The sequence below is a fragment of the Molothrus aeneus genome, chromosome 3, assembly GCF_037042795.1.
Source record: "Molothrus aeneus isolate 106 chromosome 3, BPBGC_Maene_1.0, whole genome shotgun sequence".
NCBI classification, from domain to species: Eukaryota; Metazoa; Chordata; class Aves; order Passeriformes; family Icteridae; genus Molothrus; species Molothrus aeneus.
In genome coordinates, this window is record NC_089648.1 from 100,590,036 (window position 1) to 100,617,633 (window position 27,598).

Sequence of the window (27,598 nt, forward strand, 5' to 3'; positions counted from 1 at the left end):
TGTAGAAAATCTGGCATGTCCTGTGGCAGATAAAACTATTTACTACAAAGTCAGCGTATTTCAAGAATGATCAATGTTGGGTTTTATGTTCATGAAGTAATAGCTGACAAATCCTGTACTGATGAATAGGCTTAAAATCAAGAGTCAGCTGAGATCCCAGAGGACAAATAGATACATGGCTCCAATGTGGTGATATCCAAACACAGTTGAGGGGTGTAGCTAAACAGGGAAGGCAACATAGCCTATGGCACTGTCATGAATAAAAATAATAAAACTGCCACTATAAAACAGCCCGAACAACACAAGATAGCTAAGATTATGAATGCATTATTTTAGTATGGTTTTAAAATCTTCTGATGGTTCATCTAAATGATGCAATTACAGAGTCATAGATTGGAAGGTTGGAAGGGGTATCCAGAGGTCACCTGGTCCAACTCCCTACTCAAAGCAGGTTTAATCCAAGCAGGTTGCAAAACACCTCCCAAGACAGAGATTCCTCTACCCCTCTGGGCAGCTTGCTACAGGATTTTACCGCTCTCATGGTTAAAAAATAAAAACAATAATAAAAAAAAATCATAATGTGCAACTAAATTTCCCATGTTCCAAGAAATAAATATTTTTATGTCACTAGGATTTTGTTGCTTTTTTTTCCACACTATTTTGTAGGGGGGTTTTCTGTTATAATATTAGAAAATCATTCATTGTGTATTTGTGTTTCCAATAAATTTGGATATGTCCCTCTCATATCAACAGAGGTATAAAAATGCAACTTTGCAAATGGCAAATACTTTGTTTCCTTCTTTACTCAGACATCTACACACTTACCTTGCAATATGTTGTGATCTTGTAAAAATGTCTGAGTATTATGTGAGCATCACCAAAGTGTCTTTCTCAAACTTTGAAGGCTTTCTCACCCCCTTTCTTCTCAGCTTTTTAGATTATTTGCATTATGCAGCACTGCATTATATAATGGACTATAATTTCATTTTTAGTTAAATAATCATTATTTTAACCAATTAAATTATTCTACTCCAAAGAAAAACAATTATTTAATTAAACCTTTGGTAATGGTAAAGCAAATTTGCCAATATGTGCATTCAGGTTACAGCAAGGCTTTCTTCCAGTTTCTGCAATTTTATTATTCTATTTGGGAAAGATTTTTCCTTCAACATATCACTCCAGGTGCAGCCTTCAGAAGGCATTTGATACATAGAAACAGGATTTTACACTGCATCCTTCTATCTCAGTGGGAAAAGGTATTTCTCAGCCTGTAATAATCTGCAGATAAACAGCAAAAATTTTGGACATGTTTCCTACCTACCTCTAAGTCTTTCCTTTCCTATTCAAGGCACAGCATAACTCCATTAAATTCAAGGTGTAAATAGCCTTGCACAAAAGAATAAAGGAGATTTATATTTGCATTATTTCGATTTACATAAACATAAAAGAATTATGTTCAGTGTCCAGATCACTACTATTTCTGGGATGTACAAAGCACACATTAGTCAAGGAAAAATTGTTAATGTTTTTGCTGCAGCTGTTTTAGAGAAAGACTGGAACATAAGAGAAATGTTAAGGTTTTGCTTAAGGATATTATGATGCAGAACACATTCAGATTCTTATGCCATCTCTTTTCCAAATTTAAGTAACTCAATGGATGAAGAACAGGAAATCGAAATTTTGCATGCACGTTTGCACACAAACACACACAGACACACACACACATATACACAAATCCTTATGTATTTAAATATCCCTACAATACCTGTAAAAATCACTATGTAAATATGAACACCAGGTATATATGTAGGGATATATTTGTGTGTGCATGTGTGCATTAATTAATATATTTTTTTATTTTTTTATGCCCCTGTATGCATGTATGGCCTTATATGTATACAGAGTTTGAACATGAGAGTGAGCATACACGTTCCCTGATATTTATATTCAGAATTAATTTACAGCTTTATGGCTTCTGAACTGAGAGAACTACATATGCTGTAATTCCAACTGTGAGTCACTGTGATAGAAATAAATGCTTAATGAAAATAGCCCATAAAACAGTTGCATTTAGTAGAACATAACTGAAAAATAAAGAGATAACAAGGAACAATGATCCTCCCACATGTTTTGGAATATTTCTTTTTAAAAAAATTCTTTGTAAACAACAATCTAATCAAAAACAGTCCTGAAGAAACAGTTTGTCCTTTGTTGTGGCCTTGAACTTTGACTCAAACAATTCTGCATTGTAGTCATCTGGTGAACATATGGGTATTATTCATCCCCTAGATAAATGCAGGCCAAACCCACAGATAATTTTTGTGATGTTTTGGACTTCAAGCCAAACAATACTAAGGCTTGATTCTCCTTCCTGGACTTAGGTGGTGGGGGATATATTACTAAAGAGATTGTCAATTGCATTTATACAAAGGAAATTTTTTTGACTCAGGTTTAGGCTGGATAAACATAGGCAGACAGCAGCCTCAAGCTGCCATTAGGTTGGGGTTGAGAGAGCCACAAAGCCTACAGCTCCAGGAATGCTGTACCTGGAATGACACACCAAAGCAGCACAGCACTCCTTCCAGAGTTTTGTAATTTGGACCACCAGTGGCACTGGGGGTTTCAGCTGCAGACCCACACTGCACTTATGGTGAGGGGTGGGGTCCAGAGAGCCACAAAGCCATAGGTCCAGAGACAGTGAGCAGAGAAAAGACATGCCAAGGGAAGCACAGCACTGCACCAACACTGCTGCCTGCACACGTTTCTAATCTGCACCAACCTTGGTGGTGGGCCCCAAGCTGTCATTAAAGTTGGAGTAAGGATTTGGAAACCAGTAATGCCTACAACTCTAGGGACACAGGAGTGGAAGAGAAAGGCCAAGGGAAGCACAGCACTGCGCCCATATCATTGCCTTCACAGCTTTCTAGGATGAGCTACCTGTGTCCCGTGGTTAAATTATGCTTAGAGTCAAGGTCAGGGCTGGCCTTCCCATAGCAACAAAGGTTACAGCTTCAGGGACAGGAGAGATAGAAAAAAGCATTCCAAAGAGGAATGGCACTGCTCAGACATCTCTGCTAGAAGAAATTTCTGATCTGGGCCACCTATGATGCTGAGAATCTCAGCCTCACCCCCAAGCTGCCATTAGGGTCAGGACTAGGGTGCGGAGAGCCATGAGGCAAACTGCTCCAGGGATGCTGTACCTGGAAATAGCATGCCAAAGGAAACACGGCACTGCGCCAACATTCCTGCTGCCAGAATTTGGGATTGAGAAATGGAATCTTACACCGAACACCTTATACAATCATTGACTGTTACAATGGCTTTCAGTTGGAAGGGACAGAGACTCAGAGGTGAATTTATCACTCTCTACAACTCCCTGAAAGGTGGTTGTAGTCAGGTGGGGGTTGGTCTCTTTCTCCAGGCAGCAACTGACGGAACAAGAGGTCACAGTCTCAAGCTGTATCAAGGGAATCAATAGGTTGGATATGTATGTATCAATAGGTTGGATATTAGGAAAAAGTTTTTCATGGAAAGAGTGATAAAGTACTGGAATGGTCTGCCTGGGGAGGTGATGGAGTCACCCTCCCAGGAAGTGTTTAAAAAAAGACTGGATGTGGCACTTGGTGCCATGGTTTAGTTGAGGTGTCAGGGAATGGATTGGACTTGATGATCTTGAAGGTCTCTTCCAACCTTGTGATTCTGTGATGCGAGGTCACCTAATTCCAACTCCCCTGCCACAGACAGGAACACCTTCCACTAGACCTGGTTGCACAAAGCCTCATCCAACCTGACCTTGAACACCTCTATGGAAGGGGGGCACCTACAACTTTTCTGGGCAACGTGTTTCAGTGCCTCATCACCCTCCCAGGAAAGAATTTCTTCCTAATATCTAATTTAGGTTTCAAACTTTCTTTCAGTTTCAATCAAGTCCTCCATGTCACTACTTTTTAAGAAGTCCCTCTCTGTCTTTCTTGCACACTCCCTTCAGGTACTGGAAGGCTGCTCTAAGGTCTTCCTGGAGCCTTCTTTTCTCCAGGCTCTCTCAGCCTGTCTTCACAGTAGAGGTGCTGCAGCTGTCTGACAATATTTGTGGGCCTCTTCTGGACTCATTCCAACAGTTCCATGTCCTTCTAACATTGTGTGCCCCAGGGCTGAACAAAACCTTCCAGGTGAGGTCTCACCAGAGGGCCAGAATCATCTCTCTCAACCTGCTGGTCACTCTCCTTTTTTGCAGCCCAAGATATGGTTGGTTTTCTGGATTACAAGCACAAATTGCTGTTATATTGATAATCTTATTCAGTAACTCACCCAAATTTTTCTCCCCAGAGTTGCTCTTAATCCATTCACTGCCCAACCTGTATTTGTGCTTGGGATTGCCCCAGCCAATCGCAGCACCTGGATGCCTCTTGGTGGCATTCCTTCCCTCCAGTGAGTCAACTGCACCAGATCTTGGAGCACTGTGCATCTTAAAAATAATCACTGAAGTTCAAGTGATAAAAATAATTATTTACCAGAAACTCAACATTTCTGTTAAAAATCACTTAGCAATGAAACAAAACAAGTAATTAAAATATTCTCTGTACTTTTTCTTGCAGAAATGAAGATACTATAAATTCAGTCTCTTTGCTGAAGTTTGTGTGGAATTCAAATCGATGTCATTAAAAAGATATCTCTCTATCACATTTTGATATTTTCAGCATATTTTACTGTCCATTTGACCCTTCTGATAACGAGGATATGCTCAGACCTTCTCCAAAGGAAAAAAAACCCATAACCCTGAGATATAAAATCAATGTAAAATGACAGAATGCAATGAAAGCAATTTTGCAGCATCAAAATTTAAATGAGCAGCAGGACTTCTGGATGCTTATCAAACCCAAGCCAACTAATATTTTAAAGTGTAACTGTTATTCCTAAATACACTAAAAATAATGGAGTGAGCCAAAGTCAGTAAAATCCTGTGTCATCACAGAAGAATGTTTCAAGAGAATGAGCATCCATAGCAATTTAGAAGTTGGTTTGCTTTTGTGAAGATTTGTTTTGGTTTGTTATTCCATCACAAGTGCTATAATGTGCAGGTTTTTCTGTGGCTCAGGTGGGCATCACTAGCATCATAGGATTCTATAATGTCTTTTGTTTTATATAGAGGTGCATGCACTTCAGTTGTTTACCTGACATTACCACCTTGTTGGTGTAAGGGAGGAATCAGCTAAATGGGTATTTCCTTACATGGTTGTGTTATTTTATATAGTCACAACTCTAAACATATGTCATGTGTACTTTTTTGAGAGCTGGTTAAATGAAATCTATCTCCAGTGATTTCAAGCACGGTTAATTGGTTTTTTTTGGGTTTTTTTTTTTGTAAATACAACTCATTTATAATAGCTGAAATGTTCTGTAACCTGAAACAGCCAATTGGGATAAAAATTTCATTGTACTGTGCTGTGGAGGTGGCACTTTTGCATGTCATACAGAAATTTTCCTTCAAATTCTGTTTAGAAATGGAAATTATTTATTTTTCATTTATCACTGTTTCAAATTTAACAGGATTCTGTCTGGAAATAAAAATCTCTTAGTCAAAGCTGATTCAATGGGGCTGGTGGTCCTTTAGTGTCCAGTTCTTAGCCTTTTTCCAGAAGTTTTCTGACAGAGCATTTTCTCAGGAATCATCTTGCCTTGAGCAGCTGACACTGCCTTTAAGAAAAAAAAAAGTGAAATACATTTCCATTTCTCAGAGATTTTTTTTCTTGTATTCTCTGGTCATTTGATCTGCTCTAGGTAACAGATCTCACTATAAATGATGATAAAAAAACTAACAGATAAAAAAAAAGATAATTAAAACTAAAAACTGGAATGTGTACTGGAAAAACTGGAACAGCATATATTTTGTGTGTGGGATCCCACTGAAGTGAAAATAATGGAGTCTTTTGTCCGATTTGTGGTTGTGGTTGCAACGGCATGGTAACTATTACTTCCAAAAAGAGACATGGCTGTCCAACACAGATGTTAGATATTTTCAGTCTTAGACTGAAAGTGAAACTACACCAGTTTGGAGACCACAAACTTAAACCTTGTGCTGTTTAAACTGTGTTACAGACAAGAGTATAACATTCAAGAAAATACAAAATGGAGTAAAAATAAGAAATAGAAAGGAGTTCTGGGACCCAGCCTGTATTTTCAGAGATTTTTTTTTTGTTTATTTAATTTTATCAGCTATTGGAAAGGAGGCAGTCCAAGCAGGGAAAAAGTATCAGAAAACAAGCAATCTCAGCTTTTCCTGCATCTTGATAAATATACTTAGATACTACTGAATGCTACTGACTCCCTATACTTCCTTCTGTTTTCCCTGCTTAAGAACACCCACTTCTTTTTAATGTACTTTAATAATTTAAATATACATGCCAATAACATTTAATAGTATGTAACAGCAATAGGTACTACCTTATCCAGGTAAAGGCCTGGATAATTTTTCCACAAAGATATGTAACAGTGTAACTTCATGAACAAAAGAACATTTTCAAAAAAGAAAAGTTGGTGTGACATTAAAGAAAAACTAGCATTGACCAGGCATGCGTATTGTCAGCATAGATTAAACCTCACAATAATTCTCAGGAGACAAATGCTGTTATATCCTTTTCCCCATGAAGGCTCAGCAAGGCAAAACAATTTTTTGAAAAACACAAGTGGCTAATGTGTTTTGAATGAGGCAGCAGTTTTATTCCCAGGGGTCTGAGTTAGCACCCAAAATTACATTCAAACTGTGTTTCCCTTTTACTGCCATCCTTGCTAAAGTATTTGAAAGAGTCATCTATTCCAAGTAGGCAATTTTGACAGCAACTGGTACTGCTTAAATGTATATTAGCTGAGTTAAATTGAACTGAATTTAATGCTGGGAAACCTTAATATAGGCCATTAGAAGATGTAAGGAGATAAACTACACATAAGGAGAAAATGCTGTCTCTGGCCATCTGCTTGTCCTGGTAACACACAGAAAATTTGCAATGTGCACCAATTCCCTCAACTTACTGAACAGCAGGTGCCCATCTTTTCCTTCAGCTGTCCAAAAACTGTTCCCTTACAACTCTCCCTGTTCTCCCTGAAGGATTCTTTCGTAGTTTTGTAATGCAAATTTAGAATAAGGAGGAACAGGTTCTGTTTGAACTAGAATTATCTCAATTTACCTGGTAACCAATGGATATAGATCCTTATTCTGTCCTGTGAGCATTCTACTTAAATGAACAATCACTTTTTTCCCCCTAGTGTCACATCTTTTATAGATGAAAACGACAGCAGTATTTTGCAAACAATAAAAAGCACAGGGTGTGAGGACTGTGAATTAGGAATGCTGTTTCCACTGTGCTGTTTTTCTCAATAAATGCTAAACCATAAGTAAAGCAAAAAAGTGAACCAGAATAAGTTATTGTCTTACATCTTTAGCAATCATTTTTGTCTTCACTGGAATGGGGGTCATTGCTGGTTGAAGTCCTAGGAATGTCAGGCTGGGATGTTACAGATGGAGTGGACAAGAGTATTCCATTTAAAAAAAGTCACCATTTAGGGGATCAAAGGTCAAGATATGGCAATATGAAAATTCAGCATAAAACTGTGTGTCTTTTCTGCATTTATTTTGAATGTCTATGTTTTTAAGTATATGCCATATGCATTTTGGAAAAGTCTTGTGGCTTGCAGTTAAAATTTAATGCAGTAAATTAAGATTTTTGGGGACTGCTAAAATAAAGAATTAAAGCTCCAAATTTTCAACCTCATCAAAAAGAAAATATGAATATCAAATTTAGTTGTTAGGCATGTAGTCCAAAACTATGATCTCAGCAGCCACTAAGCAGCCAGTTACATGTCTTTAGCTGTCTCCTCATTCATCTCAGGGATTTCATGACCACTCATATAATTTTCATATTCTGCTCCTCTACAAAAGCTCTTGATATTCAGAAACTAGATGGTACCATGCATTTAGTTATGAGGAGTTTGATCAAATAAGTATGTTCTAGTTATGGATTAACACCAATCAAAACATTAACAAATTGCAATTTTGATGGCATTGATTGTGGTGTTTCCCCAATGTGCCCTTTGCATCATGTTGTAGGTTAGAGCAATCCCTAGAAAGACGTGAATTTAAAGCTCTCTTTAAATGGATTTATATGTAAGTGGATTGGTTGCTCAGCTCTCCAGGGGAAAAGGCTGTTTAGCCCTTCCATCAAAGTCACTGTGCAGAGAGAGAAAAGCTCGTGAGGGCTGTAGGTGAAACATGGTCTTGGTGATGAGGGCACTTATCTGGAAAACAGTGTATTTAAATTCCAAGAGACAGAGAATGGAATTAGCCCACTTTTACACCCCAGGGAAATGTTTAATCTACAAAACAAGAAAGAGGAAACAATGCCAGCAAAGGGTACCAGCAGTCTCCTTTCCTTTTTAAAGAAAACCTAAACTGTCTTTGCATTTCAACTGACAAGTTGCTGTTGCATAAAACTCTGCAACAGGCTAAGCTGGGGTTTGGGCATTGTACCCGGACTCTCAGAGGAAACCCAAATTTGTACCAATCTATGCTTGAGTAGCTCAGAACCCTAAGTAAAATCCTACAATTGAAAAACTAGGAAGTCTATGAAATTTAGGCACCTCCAGGGTTAGAGCACCAAAGAGGATTAATTTTTAACTAAGATTCACTTTAAGGACCAAAGTTGCAATAAAGGTTATTTTAGAGGCCTACAAACAGTACCAGATCTCATCCCTAGTGTTTCAGTGTTACAACTTCTCCAAGTACACCATCAATAATTCCTTTCAGTAGTCTGCAGCTATTACGAGGGTGAAATTGATATACAGAGTTAATGTGATGATAATAGTAACATCAAGGAAGTTAGATAAAAATGATATGAAATAATACCACCTAAAATGTTGCACAGTATCAGAGACCCATTTTAATCCTTTTGATTTGTTTCACCCTTAGCAGGTTACATTAATCTCCTGTTCCAGTGACCCTGTTTATATCTGATGTGGGCTATAATTTTAAAACCAGCATCTCTTTTCAAGTTCTCTGGCTTCCAAACACTGAAAATTAGAGGCTATTTGTAAGAGGTAGGCTTTACTTTGCATTACAATGGATGCATGTCTGTTCTGTGTGCAATTATTATTTATTTGTTTGTTTGTTTGTTTTAGATTCTGTTCCATTTTAGGGACCTAGATGAGCAGCAGAGAGGAAAAATATTTGCTTTGCATTTTTAACACAGCTCAAGCCTGGGTCAGGAGAAATCCTCTGGACAAAGGGAAGATGCTGCTTTCCCTGACAGCAGCTGACCTTGCTCAGCTGGGAGAAGCTTTTGGAGAGTATGATACATTCTGGAGGATGTGATGTGAGTAGCAGAGTGTGAAGGACACAGAGCAAGCTGAGGGTCCACAGCAGGAAGAGGCTGGGAAGCCCCAGAGAGGATAAGTGAGCAGGCACACAGCCAGGCCTCCCAGAGGCTATAAGAAGGAAAAGATTTTTTTCTCTGAACAGGGAAGGAAGAGAGGCTGTTGGAAGCAGAGGAACTGCTAAAGTTTCTGGCAAAGATGAGGACGAGGGTTAGAGGACATTATACATGGGAGAGAGGAGATTTTTTTCCCCTAAGGGACAAGATTAGGATTTGTTGTTTATTATAATGCTGACAGAAACTTAACTTTCAGTTTAGAAGTCCTATGCTCACTTTATATAAATGTTCATGTAATGTAATCTCAAATCTCACATTCACTAGCAGACATATCAGAGTCAGACGTGTTTCTTATTCAAACTCTTTTTCATTTTTAAATAAGTATCACTCCGTAACTCTTTATTATTTTAAAACATTTGTAGATATTCACTGAATGGCAGGGTTTTGGCTTGTTGCATTCCAAAGGTTCAGATAAGACTAGATGAGAAAGCCTATCATGAGACTTCAGGTGTACTTAAATGACTTTAGTTTCCACAATGGGAAAAGCAGTGCCACCTCTCACCTTGCCCCCTCACCCCCAAGCAAAGCAAAGCAAAGCAAAGCAAAGCAAAGCAAAGCAAAGCAAAACAAAATAAGCAACAAAAAAACCCAACAAAACAAGACAATAAAAAATTAATGACTGAACACCTGAATCATGTGCTTAACCCAGGCAATAATATCCACTGTCATCAGTGACCTCATTAGCATAATTTCACATGGAGGATTAGCTGTGTAAAGTAAAACAGACACAAAAATCATTCCCATTAGAAATGTGAGTAAACTGTTATCCTGTTGATTGAACAGAATACAGCCTGAAAGAAAACATCCCATGGAAACCTGTGTCAAGAAAGGGATTGCCAGGAAACATAAGGCCAAGGAAGCAATGGTCATTTCAGCTCCTCAAAATTGCAACAACTTTATGGCTGAATCCCTTTGACCCTTCTAGGAAGGAAACCTGGGGGCTGCTGAGGGTAACAGGACCATCTTCATAGGGCAGCCACCCAGGCAAATTCTGAAGCCTCATTTATACCATAGCTAAACAGCAAAGGACATGATTTCTGGCAAAGAAATTGTGATAATGTTTCACTAGAGGAAGAAAGGGTGCTGTATTCCCTTGAACAGCTCTCTGAACATACAGGATAAGAACAAGAAAACAAACATCTGGCTTGTCCAGTCCTCTGGCAGGAGGCATGACACATTTTGGGAGCAGATGAAGGAAATCCAATAAACAGAAACCAGAGCTATGTGTAGTACCCTATGCGTCCCCATTTTCCCCTCTGCTGCTCCACTGGTAATAATTATTTTTAGTAATAATAATAATGTTTAAAGAAAAATAAGATGTCACAACCCTTTCATGCAATTACTATGTGAGCAAGCAGTCAGTTTACCTCTCTCTCTTTCACTGAGTGTGTATGGGAAAATGTTGAAACAAAACATCTTAGCAGTGTCATATTTTTATAAGTGCTGTTACCAACACAACATGCTTTTTCCAGCAGAAGGCCTAATAATGTCAAGAGTGCAGGAGGTCTCATAAGCAGAAATAATGGCAGTTTCATGCAACACGTGAAATTATAATGCATCTTATGAGTAAATCAAATCACTTTTTCTTTATAATTTCTGAATTCCACAGGGGACATGAAACACATATTTAAAAGGTGTGCAGAAGGACCTTATTCATTAAACAGCAGAGAGAAGTAGTTGAAGCTTTATTAAAAATTGACTAATAGGCATTCCAGATAATTGAACTGACAGGCTGTTTTGACAGCTGCAAGCAAAAATGTGCTTTCTCTAAACAGTTGGTGTAAATCTTTTAAATTTCTAGGAAGAGAAATGATGTACTGGTTTAACTTTAATCAGTTTTATGAAGTTAAAAAAATTGTAACTGTTCACCTAAGTAGTTGAGACTACGCTAATTGAAGGTGCTGCCAGTCATTTCAGTGGTAGAGTTTGAGCTGAAAGAATTGCCAAGTTCTCACACAATGAAAAAGGTGGAAGGTGAATACTTTAAAAAGTTTTGCTTAGTAGAAAATGTAAATTAAGATGAAAACTGAACTCTGAACTTGATTTCCAGAAAGGCACTGAAATATTCAATCTGGCTGAAGTTGGTGGATTTTGAAAGAATGTATCAGCTTTGAAAATCAAACTGCAACTAAACAACAAACGTGACAATCTGCACCTTGAGGGGACTAATGTGAAGTAATAGGAAATTATACTGTCTAAATAAAAAAAAAATAAGGAAGAAAAGGGAAAAAAAAAAACACAGAGAAAGGCTGTGTTGTAGGTTTGAGAATTCAAAGTAGCAGGAAGAAAAGAAAAAAATTGTAATAGTTAGGCATGAAAGACAAGATAAAATTAAAGTTGGATTTTATAATAATTAGTTCACTAAAAAGGAAAAATTGACCTGGTAGGAAAATGTCAGAAAAGAGAAAGAATTTTTAGAAAGGAAAAGAAAAACATTAAAAAGGTAAAGTAAGTAAAGACTTAAAAAAAAATATGGAAGATTGAACATTTTTAGAATATTGTGTAGATATTGGCACACTACAGAATTAGAATCGATGTAAGACTTGTCAAGGAAACATTGAAAACAGGACCATGTTACTTTGTGTTCAATCTTTGGGTGTTATTTTAATCTGTGTATACAAGTATACATTTTATATCTTGATTTAGAAGGGATCTATTATCTTTTCTAAAGTTCAAAAAAGAAGGATAAACAAGATGGACACACCACAGGCATGTCACTTCAACTATATGTGTATATAGAATAGTACAGCAACAGCCAAGAGAAGAGAAAAATCTTAGAAGAAATTAATAGCTGACACACTGAGACTAGTCTACCTGGTGCTTGATTATAACACCTCAAAAGCAGAAGGACACAGCTATTGAATTTCTGTACACATTTTTATTTTTAATAAACAAGAAAACAGAGAGTTGTAGTATACAAACACTGCCATTCTGAACTTAGCTGATGTTTGATTAATGTTCTGGATTGATGTATAATAACTGAACAAGAAAGCTACATGTTATTTTGAAGGGTTTATTTGATTTGGACATAGAAGTCTTTTAGTTATTTAGTATGAGAAAGAGTGCTTTTGGAAGATAACTGTATTTCACAGTTATCAGTTTTAAACTACTCTTTATTACAAAAGGGAAGAGCAATTGAAACGCTGACTATTAGTAAAACTGGTTTGAAAATGAAATTTGATTGATATTTTAGATTTCTTGGGACTATATATGGCACAGCTTTGTATAAATTATATTTGTTTAAAATGCAACCGAGCTCAGAACTGCCAGGAACAATTTAGACACCATAAATGTTTTCTCTAAATTGAATCAGAGAAGGCTGAAAAGCCTCTAAACACTGTACAGGGATTCAATGTTTAGGTTTTAAATGAAACAATTTTAAAAATTGGAGCCTTGCCATCATTTATAGTGCTGTCAGCATCAGTGTTCTGACAAAATAGGTTGATTTTCTTCTTTTGTTCTTTGCTCATCTTTATTGGACACTTTCACCGTTAAATGCAGTAAATGAGGGGAGTGGGAGGAGAAGACAGAACAAAAGGGTAAATGAAACATTATTGTGGAAAACTATTTTCAGAAATTGCATTTTATATTCAATATGGATATTTTTGCCTACACCCAACACTAAAGACCATTTTTATGAAACACAATAAAGTCATCTCAGATATTTTCTTGTTTCACTATATCCAAATAGATTAATTTTTTGGTTTCAATGAAGATTTATGCTACCTATATTCCACAAGGTAAGTGTAAATAAGAGCTATAAATTGCTAAGCAGTTAATGTTGCTTGTGAATGGAACTATTGTTCTCTAAACAGCCTGAATTTTAGAGAATCCAGCTAACTTAACACCTATGAGGTGCCATACAGGAAAAATGCTATAAAAATCTAATAACAATAAATATGCATTGGTATTAAGTTATATTAGTTTGGGTGAAAGTGCATATATTTAGAACTTATTAGTATATATACAGTTAAAACAAGTTTAAATTAAAAATGTTTTGGGCACATGTGTGTCCAGCTTACCATATACATACCTACTCCTTCATTTGATTTGATACCTTGATATTAATTCTTGGAACTACAGAGTACCTAGAAGTATCTGAACTATAAAGACTGAAATTATTGCAAGCTTCCAGTGCAGTCTGCAATGGAATTCACAAGTGAAGGACACTCTTGTTTAGGAAGAAATCTTTTACTAACTTTCTGAAAGTTAAGCTATGAAGACAAGGCCCAGGGAACACACCAGAACCTACCATTTCTTAGGGGAGATATAGATCTGCTTATTCTGGATGGACAATATCAGGATCCAAACTAAAAGCCTAGATTTCAAATCCTTTGTATTATGCCAGATTTCTGTGGCAGGATTCATAGCAACTCCTTAAGCCTCAATAGCTTTACTGCACTCGGTCCACTGACTAGAGACACTTGCTGTATGATATTAAGAAATGGTAAATATTAATGTGTCAGAAAGCCTTAACTATTTCTAGATGTATTGTCTAAAAATCTAGCAAAGAAGAAAATATGGTAAAGGATCAGCTTTCACTACAGGAACTGGAAGTTGCCAGTGAGTGTCAAAGAAACGCACGCAGCATAACAAAGTTAGCTACAAACCACCTACATTTTGCTGTATGAGGACACCATGTCCAGTGGCAGAGCCAGTTATTGCACAGCCAGTTCTCATGCTGCTACTATTCCCTCCAGTGCATTACACAGTCATACTCTACCATTGCTCTACTTCTTCCTTTAAAGGACTTGGACACATAAAAATGCATCTCTGAGCACCTTTCTGATATGATAAGGAGATGCCTTAATCTATTGGAACATAAAATGTGCTAATATAAAAATGACCTACTGGTTATATTCTGGCCTTGAGGCTGCTACAGCTTATCTTCTGAGGCAGAAGAAATAGGGCATAAAACCATGCTTTGAATTAAAACCATACCTATACCCTGACAGTTAAGAATGTTCTTCTGCTGATGGTCTATTTCTACACAATTCAAGGGTAATACATTTTAAAAGCAACCAAACAGAATAACAACTTTCATGTGCAGTGATTTCTCAAATCATAAAATAACTCACTATTTTGACTGCAATGGTAACAACAAACACTTATTTAAAAAGAAAGGTGATTGCTTTCACTTTCAGTACATTATCTTTTGGCAAAAAAGGCTGGTTTCAATTAATGGGTACTGATTCAAAGGAATATGTAAATTAAAGTTGATATGTAGTGGTTCTGAATGGTAATTTTTTACTTACTCTAAGTATAAATTGAGCTTAGAAGAGTGTATCTTGAAAATATTGCTTTGACCAGGAAATTCAAAGAAACTAAAATTAAATAGAGTTGAGGAGAAGGAAGTTTGAATAGATCAGAGGAAAATGTGGCACATCCTAAAATAGTCTAGACGTAACATATTGTTACAGGTTATTCCTTGTTTTGCCACATCCTTCTCTTTAAATCAGGAAAAGTCCAAGTCAAAGTGATCTTCCTTTGCTCTGGCTCTCTAGTTTAGTTAAACCTGAAAATAATGAAATATAACAAAATTACCCATCAGTTTAATGTTAAACGATTCCTTTAGCTTGCAAGAGACTGTAAGGGATTTGGGGACAAGATGTAAATGGCAGTGTAATTAGGATTTGGGAACAGGATATTTCCTACAACTACTAAAACGTGTTTGGAAGAAACTTCTTTTGTTCATTAGGGCTCATTAAAATTCTTGCCACAACATTTTTTTTTTCATATTCATACAGGTCAAAACCTAATCTGGATCACTACACCTGACTGCTACACAGACAAGTGGTCATATTTCTTCATTGCATGCTTAGTTGAAGAATTATATTCAGAGGAGCTTTTAAAGAAGGAATTGTCTCATTTTCACTTCATGCTTGTTATGGATAGTCTTTTGTTAAATATTTTACTGTCTTGTCTTATAAATCTCCAAAGAGCAAAAGCAACTGTGTGTATCATATTCAAACTTTTGGGTGTATTAGGCTGCTCAGGTAGTATACACATAAAACTGGAAACAAAACAATATAGTGCAAGGTGTAGGTACTAAATAATTAAGATCATTAATCTTTGTCCTGATGCACAAGTCCTCATAAACTACAGAGATATTGCAGAGCAGCAGTAACATAAAAATGAAGTGCCCTGAGCCATCCTTTCCAGAACCACCAGTGTTGTGTTGTAAACATTGTTGCTCATCTCATGTTTTTAAAGTGCATGCTAAATAGGGAGTTATTGTTAAGGTTCCATCCTTGCTTTGCACCCAAAGGAGAAGGGACTTGGCTAGACTGGCCTCTAGGAGCACATTTTTTATCTGGGTAATTTTAGGTATTTTCAGCCACTCACAGAAATATTTATGGGGAAAGGAGGAGGTGTGGGGAACACACCAAATAAAAAAATAGCACACTTATAGGCTTTTCCTTTTTTTCCACATTTTTAAAAAAGTTGTTGTTATTATTATTATTATTATTATTATTATTATTATTATTATTATTATTATTATTATTATTATTATGCATGCCTTTAATTTGGGCTCTGAGGAAAAAAATCTCAAATATTTAAGTGCTTTTTTTCTCACTTTGAAAGTTTTTACTTTTGCCTTAATGGTCTCTTTATAGATGGTCTTAGAAAACACTTGATAACACCATCTGACCAACTCCTTACAAGTCTGAAATTGAGCTCCTTTTAGCTCCTCCTGGGATGGAAGGGCACTGTTTATCTTCCCTCTCTGTTCTGTGGTTTAAATGTGCGTATCATTCTCTATGGTCACAGCCCAGAGTTAAAACTGTTTTTAAACCAATGCAGTTAAACTGAACATGCTAATATCTCCAGAAAACAGATGCCATAATTTTGGCAGATTTCTTAAATGTTTCTCCCTCACTGAAAATGCTATAAAGCAGTGATGCATTTTTACTGTAACATATCACCTGCTTTAAAAAGGAGTACATGATTGTATTTACTTATCCATGTCTATAAAGCACACATGCATGCATACACAATTTGTTTTCCACATGCTTCTTGTTCAGAAATTACCAGAGCTGTAGAGGAATGAAGGTAGAGGAATAAAAGTGAAGGAATAAAGTAAAATAATGAAGTGCAAGCATGTGAGATTTGATTCATAGTAAGTTGTGTTGGCTGCTTCCAGAGACAGACTTAGCAGTAAAGCTGTCATGGATACCACAAGTACAACTGCACTGAAGCCCAGAGACTAGGAAAGCCAAGCTGAAAATGGCAAGGGGAAAAAGAGTACTGGGTCTTGGCTGAAGCAACTGTCTGGCTTTATCCCTTTCATCGAGTCTCACTGCATCTATGATGCTCTGTAAATAGGACTCAAGCACTGGAAAGCGTGGTTTACATAGAGTGACATGAATTTTCTAGTTTATTAAATGCCCCAGGAGCTTTCCCAAAAGTCGGTGCTATTTGACTAAAGAAAATATTTGATTTGAGTATATATATGAGACTTCAGAATGCAGATTTAACTTCATGAACATTCAGGTCAATGTATAGACTACAAGCAAGGTCAGCCTCAGTTCCAGGCCTCATTGTTCTGAAAAGAGAGTAACCATTTCCTTCCTATTCCCCAGATTTCTCACCTGTGGAGAGAGAAACTCCACTATGTATGCTATATGAACCATGATAGATGAAAGTATTATAAAATAACCAGGTTTGGCTGTTCTTAGACAAATTGCTCTCAGGAATTTTAAATGGTTTGACCGTATATTCAAGATGCATATATGTGAAAAATTATCTTCCCAAAAAGGCAAAATGGTTTTGTAAGGAACCTTAAAATTGATGCAAACTCAAATTTTGACAGTTGTTTGGTTTTTTATTTGATTAATTAATTAATTAATTAATTAAAAAAATTTCTATAGAAGTTCAAGAGGACTTTAAAGAATTTTGAAGTGAGCACAGAACACTGCTGTTATGTTTTTAAAGTTTTGAGTGGAGTCCTTTTCACTCTCCAAAACCCATTTAACAATTTTTTAATATTTTGGTGAAATATCTTAGATCTCAGTGGCAGGAGGTGAAAGGGGACACAAAGTATTCATCTCAGCTGAAAAATGCTTAGTGGGCTGTATTTCATATATATGTATGAGTGTTGAAGTCATTCAAAAGAACAGGCACGTTGAGGAAATTGTATCCTGTATATAGATGTAACCTCCAAAAGAGAGACCCCTTGGGAACAAATGTGTTCTGAAAGGCATGTTTTTATGTGCATTTATGGTGTAGATCCTTTAGGCACCTTCACTTTGTAGAGTAAAAAGACCCATATAAACTAACAGAAGACTTTTCCCATGGAAAAGAACCCAATGGAAGAGGTCTTCTATTTGCCCCAAATTCTTCTGGATCCTGAATCCTAAATGTAAAGAAAGAGTCCTCAGCACTCGACTGTGCTACAGTCTGTTCAGGGTATGTTGTGTCAGCTCATAGAGACTGATATGACTCTTACTCTTGCAAAATTATAGGAAATAATTGCTTCTGACTTATTTAAGAATACAAGTTTATATCATAAAGCTAAAACAAATAAGAACATGATTAGAAAGTAATGCAGTCATTTAAGACTTAGAAAGTTTTGTCTCTTTTTTCCCTAGATACAATTCCTTTAATATCTTTAAATGATGCTCTGAGGAAAATAATTTCACTGCCATCTAGATTTGGATTGTTTCATAAATTAGCAGGAAAGTTAGAAAAATGCTTTTTCTTTCTCTCTCTGAAAGCTGTAGTAACATTGTGTATAGTTCCTTCTCTTTGTCTCTGTATATTATAAACGACTGAGCAGATTGTGAGTCGTGGGTGTGGGTGGCAATTAAGATAATAATTGTTCATAGAATATAGAAACTGCATTGGAAAATGGAGACATTCCTGCCTTCTTCTCTGCTCTTTTAGACAGTGAAAAAATGTTTTTTATTATGTCAGATACTCCACTGAGAAATATACATTACTTTTCAAATATGATACTGGGTGGCCAACTGGCATAGAATTTTTGGCTAATGTTTGTAAATGCTGTAAACCAGCAAGCATTTTTATGATTGTTCAAAGATTACAAGCAAGATTAGAGCTAGGCTGAGTTTAGAATGATGGAAGATTTTAAGCCAATGTCTTTTTAAGATGCAGTGAGTAAAAATTCAGGGAGGATATAGTTTCAAAGGTTTGTTCCTGTTCATAGCTAGTTACACTTCTGTGTCCCTTTCTTTTTTAAGGTGGACTTAGTAATTTTGCTCTTCCTGTTTTTTTTGTTCTGTTTTGTTTTGTTTTTTTTTTCTTTTCTTAGGTGAAATGACATAATTTTCTCACTTCTTAGACTGTGGTTCCAGTGCTACGCCAATTCTTTTTATTTGAAATCCCAACATGACATTAACAGGGTCTATTTCTGTAATATTTTCACTATCAAATTTTAGTGATCTCAGAATCCATCTGATAGTGAATACTTGTTTTTTCATTGGGAAAATGTGTTGCATTCTGGATATTTATGTGGATTTATATTTCATCCTTTATAATATTTGCCAAGAACAAATTTTTTTAGTCATTTGTTACAAAAGAAAAAAAAAAAGGGGACTGCTATTTCTATTATAGAGCTGGTGTATATATTTAATGATATGTTAGTTCAAGTGACAGAAAGAAAGAGTATAAAATGTGCAGCTAGATCTAGTTTTTTGCACCTATTATAATTTGGCATGTTTCCATAGACTTCACTGGAATTATAATCTGTGCCAATGAGTATAATATGTGGTTTCCAGAAAATATCAGTGCAATAATTCACTTGGCTAGACATAGATTTCTGTGGATGAAGCTTAAAAAGACATCTTTTCATCTTTTTATATTTTTCTTGAATACTTCTTTCAACATGGTAATTAGGATAATGGATCATGCCCCCACTACAATCTATGAATTGGTGAGACAACTGTGCTTGTCTATGATAATGCATATCGCAACCCTGAGGCAAAGCACATGAGAGCTGGGGAAAGCATTCTTGGGGAGAGCTGTCTAACAAAATGCATTTCTACCTAAGGCAACTAATATCCTCTGAAACCTATGAGTCTGTTTCAGCAAGTCTAACTCGATGGGAATTCCAATTAGGGTGTCCTCACTAAAGATGTCTCTGTTATCTATAGCTTTGGAGACCACCTACATCACCAATTAGTAGATTTTTAGGTGCGTGAAATTCTTTTAATGAATTAATATGTTCATGCTCTTGGAGGCTGTGGGGGTGTGTGGGGATTTATGCCTCTGTGCTCCTGCTACTTTCCTCTTTTCTTCCAATGACATTTCTTGTTGTGTCTCTCTGTGGTAATGATGACCATCCAGCTAATTTTCAGAGGAGCATATTGACACTAACCTTTGGCTCACCCATCTGTTCCTTGCTTTATTGCTTCAAATATGTCCTTTCTGGCTCATTGTTAAACTGGAATAGAGGCAAATTCCTCCAAGCACAGCAGGGCTCTGCTGGGCCCTTTCTGACTGCAGAACACTGCTTGCTGGAGTCCTCTGATTCAGTTGCTCTCGCCATTGAGCATTTCTTACCACTGAACATCTTGCTGGATGCTGATGGCAAATAAAACATCTGTGGGTGGCAGTAGGCTTTCCTCTCAAAATAACAAAGGAACATAACTCGTCTCCCATCTTCTGGCATGGTTTTCAAGATCCCTTTGGGTGTCTTCTTTCCAGGAAATGAGTAGCTTCTAGGTTGTTACGCTCAGCACAAACACACAAAAGTAAAGGTTAGGATGGTTAGCTCTGAAACCCTTTGGGCTTCTGTAGTGACATAATAAATAGTTCAGAAGAACTACAGGTAAATTTCTATTGCATGAATGCACAGACATATAAAATATCAGAGTATTTTCAGTGCATTCATTCATAATTCCATATATACTGATTGGTAAAGCCTGTAACAGTCCCAGAGTTGTATGAATAGAAAAAGCTACTAAATCTAGTGTATATTATGAAATTAATGTTTTCTGCATCAGCATTTTCCCACTTTTTTTTTTAATGGTAAAAATAAAGAATTTTAAATTCTGATTTACTCCTAATTTTGTCTGACACATTATTTTAATAGAAAATATTCCCTTTTTATTTTTTTCCACTGCAAAAACAAATATACAAAAGCAAAAACAAGCAAAAACCCAAAAATTCAGAATATAAGAATAATTACACCAAGATAGATTTGTTGCTTTGGGAAATTTTGTCCTCCAGATTGCCTTGCTTTCAGTGCACTATAATAAAATACATTTTTAGGTAATTTAAAACATGTGTTTTGAAGTGTGCTCTGCAGCAGCTGAAGAAAAATGTGAACAACTGAGCCATTAAAATTGCAGTACATTTTGCATACCTTAAGTGCAGATACTAAGAATTATTTTGCATTGCAATAATCTTATCCCTTTAAATTAACTTGGAGTGTTGGGCTAAAACACTGGGCCTGGGTGACAGTTAAATGAAGGATCTTAACTCTCCAGTCCAGCAAGCTACATTGAAGAACAAGGAAGGGGGCAGGGAGGCAACAAAATTGTCAAGTAGATGAATACCGCCCCTTAATACCAGCAGTAATGGAGAAACTGTTTGCCATCATGCAAATCTGTGCTTAGTGAGCAAGAAACATCCTCCAAGGTTTTCCATCAATGTCAATTGCATACCAAGACGGTTTAAAACAAGCAGCCTAATGTAATATAAAAGCATCATGCACTTATTTCCTTTTTTTTTTTCTATTTAGCAGAATATTTTAGTGACTGATGCATATCTATGTGTATGTGTTTCTTACTATAATGTACAGAATTTAAAGTAAAAAAATATTTTATTTTCAGACTATTTGATATATATTTTGGTATGCCACAGTCAATGCTATGGAGAAAAAAAAGAGGTAAACCCACATTTCTCTTTAAGGAACAGATGTACTGTAGCTGACTATTTGCAAGTATAATAGGAAGCTGTGAGTTTGGGACTTGAAAAATGGTTATGTTACTTACAGGAAACATATCAAAACTGAGAGACAGCTGGAAATTGCAGTAGATGAGACACTGGAAAAATCCAGGAACCTCCTGCCAAAATCAGATACAGAAGTATTAGATCCAAATGGATTTAGTTGCCTTTCATCTACACAGCTACCTACATATGCATGTATTATACATCTCTTTGAATTATGTTTATATTACCAGTATATTTTCAAGACAGTTGTTTGGGTTTTTTTTACCCCTGCAAAGACATTACCTAATTCAAAATCTTGTCTCCATCTGAGATTACATATGTATTTTAAAAAACTTGAACAGCTGACAAACTGTCTATGCTTAAGAGGAATCACTGCAAAAATCCTTTCAGACCACTGTCATTCCAGTTTTTGTGCACACCAGCATTGATATATTTCCAGAAAGACTTGAAAGATTCATACCATTTTAACATGTGGATGGCTCTGAACACTATCTCATCTCTTTTTATGCATAAGCTATTTTGAAAGTTGTTTTAATTCTACCTGTTTCTAGAATATTAATATTTAACTGTCTATCTTTTCCCACTTATTTCCCTGAAATCCTTTAACAATGTGAATCAAAATCAAAATACTCACCCAAAATACTTATAGCTTTCACAGTTCAAATAACATGGGGGTAGAATTGGACTCCTAAGAATTAAAGTTACAGTAATAAAACATATCACTGTAGGTATCACACTATCATGAGCAGGGAAAATCCTTGCCTTGCTAAAGATATCCCAGTGGATATTTTTTATGTACTTTTACAGGATATATGCTGGTCCAAAGTCCTTTTGCAAAATTTGTTCCTACAAACTGAGAACAACTGTGTCTTTTAAATTGCGTCTCTTCCTTTTTTGTCCTTGTTCATTGCATTTATTTTGTGAATTGTTTTGTTTTTACTGTCTCTTGATACCTGATCACCTCCAGAACTGCAATTCGATTCTAGAAGTGAAACAAATGAGGAGATTCTTAAATAAAATTATATAATAAGAGAACAATGAGGCACATGAGACCATGGTATGTAGCTTTTAAAGGGCTTTTTTTTTTTTTTCAATGTAAGAATTAGCTGAGAATGTATGTGTGGAAAAACCCGGCTTATTTGCTCCTCGATACAGAGATTTCAGCTGTGGAAAAAAGGCTGGAGGACCTGTGCTGCTGCAAATACTTAGTGTAGTTCAGATTAGATTCTCCAATGAGATAACAAATAGGTGTCCCAAGGAAATTAAGCAATGCCAGGAAAGATCCAGAGAAGGTTTAGATGATGTCAGAACATTGTGTTACATTATCATCCTGGTGTTCTGATCAAAAGAATAAGAGTAATTTTGGTGACCAAATTTAGTGAGTAAATTCCTTCTTTATCAGGAAAACTTCCTTCCATCAATCCCTTCTCTTTCTCCCTTACATCCCAAAACTGAGGTCTCTGAGATTATTTCAGCTCCACTTCCTTGTGATGAAGGTTTTGATTTTTTTTTTTTTTTTTAAATTCGGGATCTGATAGAATTCAGCACATGCATACATGAAAAGATAAACAGAGGAAAGCTATTACCATGAATGAAGAACTCTGCTTTAGTTTATCAGTTACTTGGTAATTATTAACAGTTTCACTGGTTGCTTTTCTGCTATGTAGAATTTTGAGGCAAAGAACTCAAACCTGACAAACAAAGTGCTCTATAAACATTAATGAAGCCTTAGAACAAGCTGTTAGCCAGGTAATTATTATTAGGCTATTTCTATAAGTGTGTAGCCTGAATCACAGAAATTAAATTGCTTCTCTGTCAAAGAAGTATTCAATGGCAGAGCTTAGAAGTCATGTATTCCAGTTTCCACTCCTTTTACTGGACAACACTCTGTCACTTAGGATCAGCAGTTTTTGAGAAGAAGGGCTTTTAAAAAACCAACATATACATCATTCCTTGTAAAAAAATGAAATTATTAATATTTATATCATGGCAGACAAGTCCTTGACCTAAAAGGAGGTAGTTGCACAGTGATGTGGTTGCAGGCAGCAGAAGTGACATGGGAAAGAAACACACAGGTGTTACTAGGAGAGGACAAGGAGAGAAAAGAAAAATTAACCCTCTGATTCCCTCTGGTAAATCTTCTATCCCACCATCTGTACAGGGATCAAATGATGCAAAGGTCTGATAAAATCTCAGAAGGAAAACGCATATTTCAGCAGATGTCACCAGGTATTTTCTCATTATTTGTCTCTTCAAAAATGGCTGAGAAATTACTAAAAAGTAAACTTCAGGGAAAATGTAATGTTTGATTCCTAATACTTTCTATTTTTCTGTACTGAAAAAATGGTAGAGAAGTAACAATAATGATACAGAACTATAGAAAGAGTAAGGAAAGTATGGGAATAGCAGAGAAGCACTGGCAGTGGACAGTCTTCTTGTAGCAGCGCATCAAGGTCAAACCTTACCAACTACCCCACTGAAATATGCAAAACTCATTCTCACTGAGCTATTGATCTTCTGTAATGTTAGACATCTTTTCGGAAAATGTGCTAGAGATTGTAGGAAACAGTGTTATAAAGCACACACTGAGTTTCTTGAGGGTGTATGTGAGAATACAAGCAGTGTATAAGATATGCTCTCTGATTATAGTGCATTAAACAATGACTTAATTATTTCCCAAAATCAAAAGAAGCCAGATCCTAGCATGTGAGAGGCACAGTAATTCAAATGCGGATCCATTCTTTTTATGTGAAGGCTACAATATTTGCTGACAGGTTGGGATACAACCAGGGAATCTAAGAAGCTAAATGCCTAAGTCTCAGCAATTTGATCCCCATCTTTTCAGCTGAGACCATGAGAAGCAGATATCCTCTAGGGATGTGGCTCACAGGAGAACCTGTGAGGCATACAAACAAGTGGGTTAGACCTGCATCATGTAGCTTTTCATAATTTTTTACCTCGATATGGCTTTGTATCTTGTGATCCATCAAGACAGCTTTGATCCTTTGGAGCACAGCAACTAACAAAACAAGAAAAAAAAAAGGGCTAGTAGAAAAGAAACACATATAAAGAGTTAGGGATTATAGGGGCTTGGCTATGATGGACAGACACAGGCACTCACTGTTTAAAAGACAACACTAGGCATAATACTTTTTTTTTTTTCTAAACATAAGCTTTCCCAATATCCTTCAATATTTCACACAGAAAGACCCACAAAAATACTCCAAACAATGACTTTAAAGAGTAAGGGAACAAACAGAAAAAGATGTGGAAATTTGAAAGGGAAGATTCTGATAAAATACCCAGAAAAGAAACAGAACCCAGTCAAACTTTCCTGTCTCAGGCTTAGTTAGAAAGGACCTTGTGAAGGCTGACTCTAGCCTCTGTGTGCACCACTTTAGCATGGTAGCTGTGAGCTCCACAGAAAAAGAACAATATAATTATGTGGATGCACTCAACTTGCACTCAAGTCTCTTGACTGCTTTTTTTAGTGTTGAATGGAGGAATTTGTTTTTCAGTAGACTCTAAATTCTTGTTACACCTGCTAACAAAAACCAAAGCCAGAGGAATTCAAAGGGGCCATTTATGAACTGTAAATCTGGAACTTTTAAATAATGGGAAAATGAGATATTTCAGGGTTCACTGGATTCAGCTACTCCCCTCTTTTAGCAGAGATTTCCTACAACCTTGACTTTAAATGCTGAACTACATAATGCATGATTATATATTCAAATCCCTATTTGACCTCCTAAGTGCACACCACTTTAAGAAAAGACATTACTAATGGGATTGAAAACGTACAGTGAAAAAAATACAATAAAAAAATGCAGTCTTACTCTCACTAGAATATTTAGTCAAATTAGGCAATTTAACATTAAAATGGATTTGAAAATGTAAAAAGAATTAGAATTCTTTCTTTTTAGTAATTTCAAGTATTTAGGATTATTATTTCATGTTAACGAAGATATGAAGATATGAAGATATTTTTATTCTGATGTTAGGTTTTTTAAATATTTAAACTTAATTTCTTTCTGTGTTTTCATTTTTATAGTGTACTGGTGAACTTCATTTTATATATTATCAGATTGACAGTGCAAAACTGTAAAATTTAAAATATTCATGCTTTCAATAGCAAAACACCAATCAAAACATAGTGGCTCAACATTGATATTTCAGAAAATACAAAATATTTAGCTATATTTCTTTTTTATTATTGTCCATCAGTGCCTTTGCCTTCAGTTTTTATCTGCTCTCTTACAAAATGTCTGTATTTAGCTTTAGTCCTGAGATTGTGCTTGAGGTGGTCAACTCTTAAAGGCTCTTTGCAGTTCTGCTGCCCTCTGTCCCTGTTTCACCTCCAACCAACTTCATTACTCATGAAACTTGACAATGTACGAGTAGGTTTCTGTCCTGTGTGCTCACATTTGTACCTTGTCCAGCCCTATCCTCACATTCTCCAGCCCTGTCCCTAGAAATGGTAATTGGTACTTTTGTGGCTTGTCACTGAGTTTCTTACACAAGTGTTCATTTTCCCCCGGGATAATTTCTTACAACTTCTTCTAGTACCTCTTCACTGGTTTCAGAAGCCAGCTTATAAACCCGGAAATGGATAAAAGAGTTGTTGACAGTGGACTAAATTGCCCAAGATGCAAAGGCTTTGGTGCAAAATTCCCACAGAATTTTGGACTCTTGTATTTGTCTATGATATCAAGTGAAGCTTTATGCTGTACTTCATTCATTGCAACCACTTTCAATATTCTTCTTATTTTATTCTGGTTTTACCTTTCATTCCAGTTTCTGGATATATCCAGATCTACAAGAAGTTCCAACAAGGCTTTGGGTCATTCCTTCCTATATTTTTATGCTGTTGCTAGTTACTTGGAAATCTCAGAACAGTGAAGTTCAGCTTTACCCTGGTAATCATCTTTACTACATGTAGAAATTAGACTGAAACTGTTGCTAGCCTGGATATTTTGAAGGCAAACTTTGGAAAATGAACCTCTTTCCAGTTTTATCACTTGTACAAAAATGCCAAACTAATCGAGCCTGTCGTGTTTTGAAGGAAATGAATCTATTTTACTTAAAACATCAGTCATTATGCATTAAATCCTAGGCCAATTTGAATTTTTTTTTAGTGTTTATTGCAATGAAAGCAATAGAGAGATAAATATGTGACTTTAAAAGTTTCATTAAATAAATAAAACCCTATTTAAAATTATGATCCAAGTCTCCTTGATTTTTAGTAAAAGTATCACCATTGACTTCCGTTTATTTTTTAAGTCCTAAAAGCAATACTACACAAAAGGTTAAGTAAAGAATCCAAAATTTGCCTGTTTTGGCACATGCTGAATTATTCTTTAGAAGGATGCTGAACCAATGTCCTTGCTCTTGTAAAATATTAAGCAAGAATATATAACAGTATTTGACACATAGGAGTGCAAATTTAAACAAAAGCGAGCTCATATATTGCTTTTACATTCTATCTGCCAGTCAAACTGACTTTATAAAGAATGGCAAAGCAATTTTCAATCATGTATGTTATATCATGTAGGTCAAATTTTTTTATGTAAATCTCTTTCACTTGGGTGTTTAAATTTCAATAAAAATGTAATGATAAAAAGTGTGGCTTTTATTTCTCCTTCTTTCTCCAATTCATTCTGAGTTTTGGAGAACAAGTGTTTTATTGAGCATGACACCTAAAAGAGGCATTGTTTTAAAAAGGTGTTAAAACAAGAGTCACATATGTTTTGGATAATGGAGGTATTACAGGAGGCTTCCCCACACAACCTTTCTTTCCCTGTAAGCTGGGGCTCATGGAGCTGTTTCTGTAGGTTAGTTTGAGTTCACTTGAACTCTTCAGATCACCACATGAGGGTAGCTTACCTGATGACTTACAACAGCATAGTGCATTTTCAGAGTTTCCGATTGTTATTTTGCTTTTTGTTGCTGTTTTCATATTAGAGGTTCCCCATGTAATGAAGATAAAATATACTTAGCGCTAAATTGTGCCTAAAATTGGACAGTAACATGCTTCTCTCAGCCCCTAAAATAGAAAACTAAAAAAAAAGAGGAAAAAAAAAGAAATAGAATTCACTGGTTGCAGAGCTTACCTAATAATACATGCTTTTCTGAGTCAGAATTCAGTTGCTGTGTCAGGGTTTCTCTTTGTAGTGAACAACCTAAGGAAATGGATCCTAAGCTGA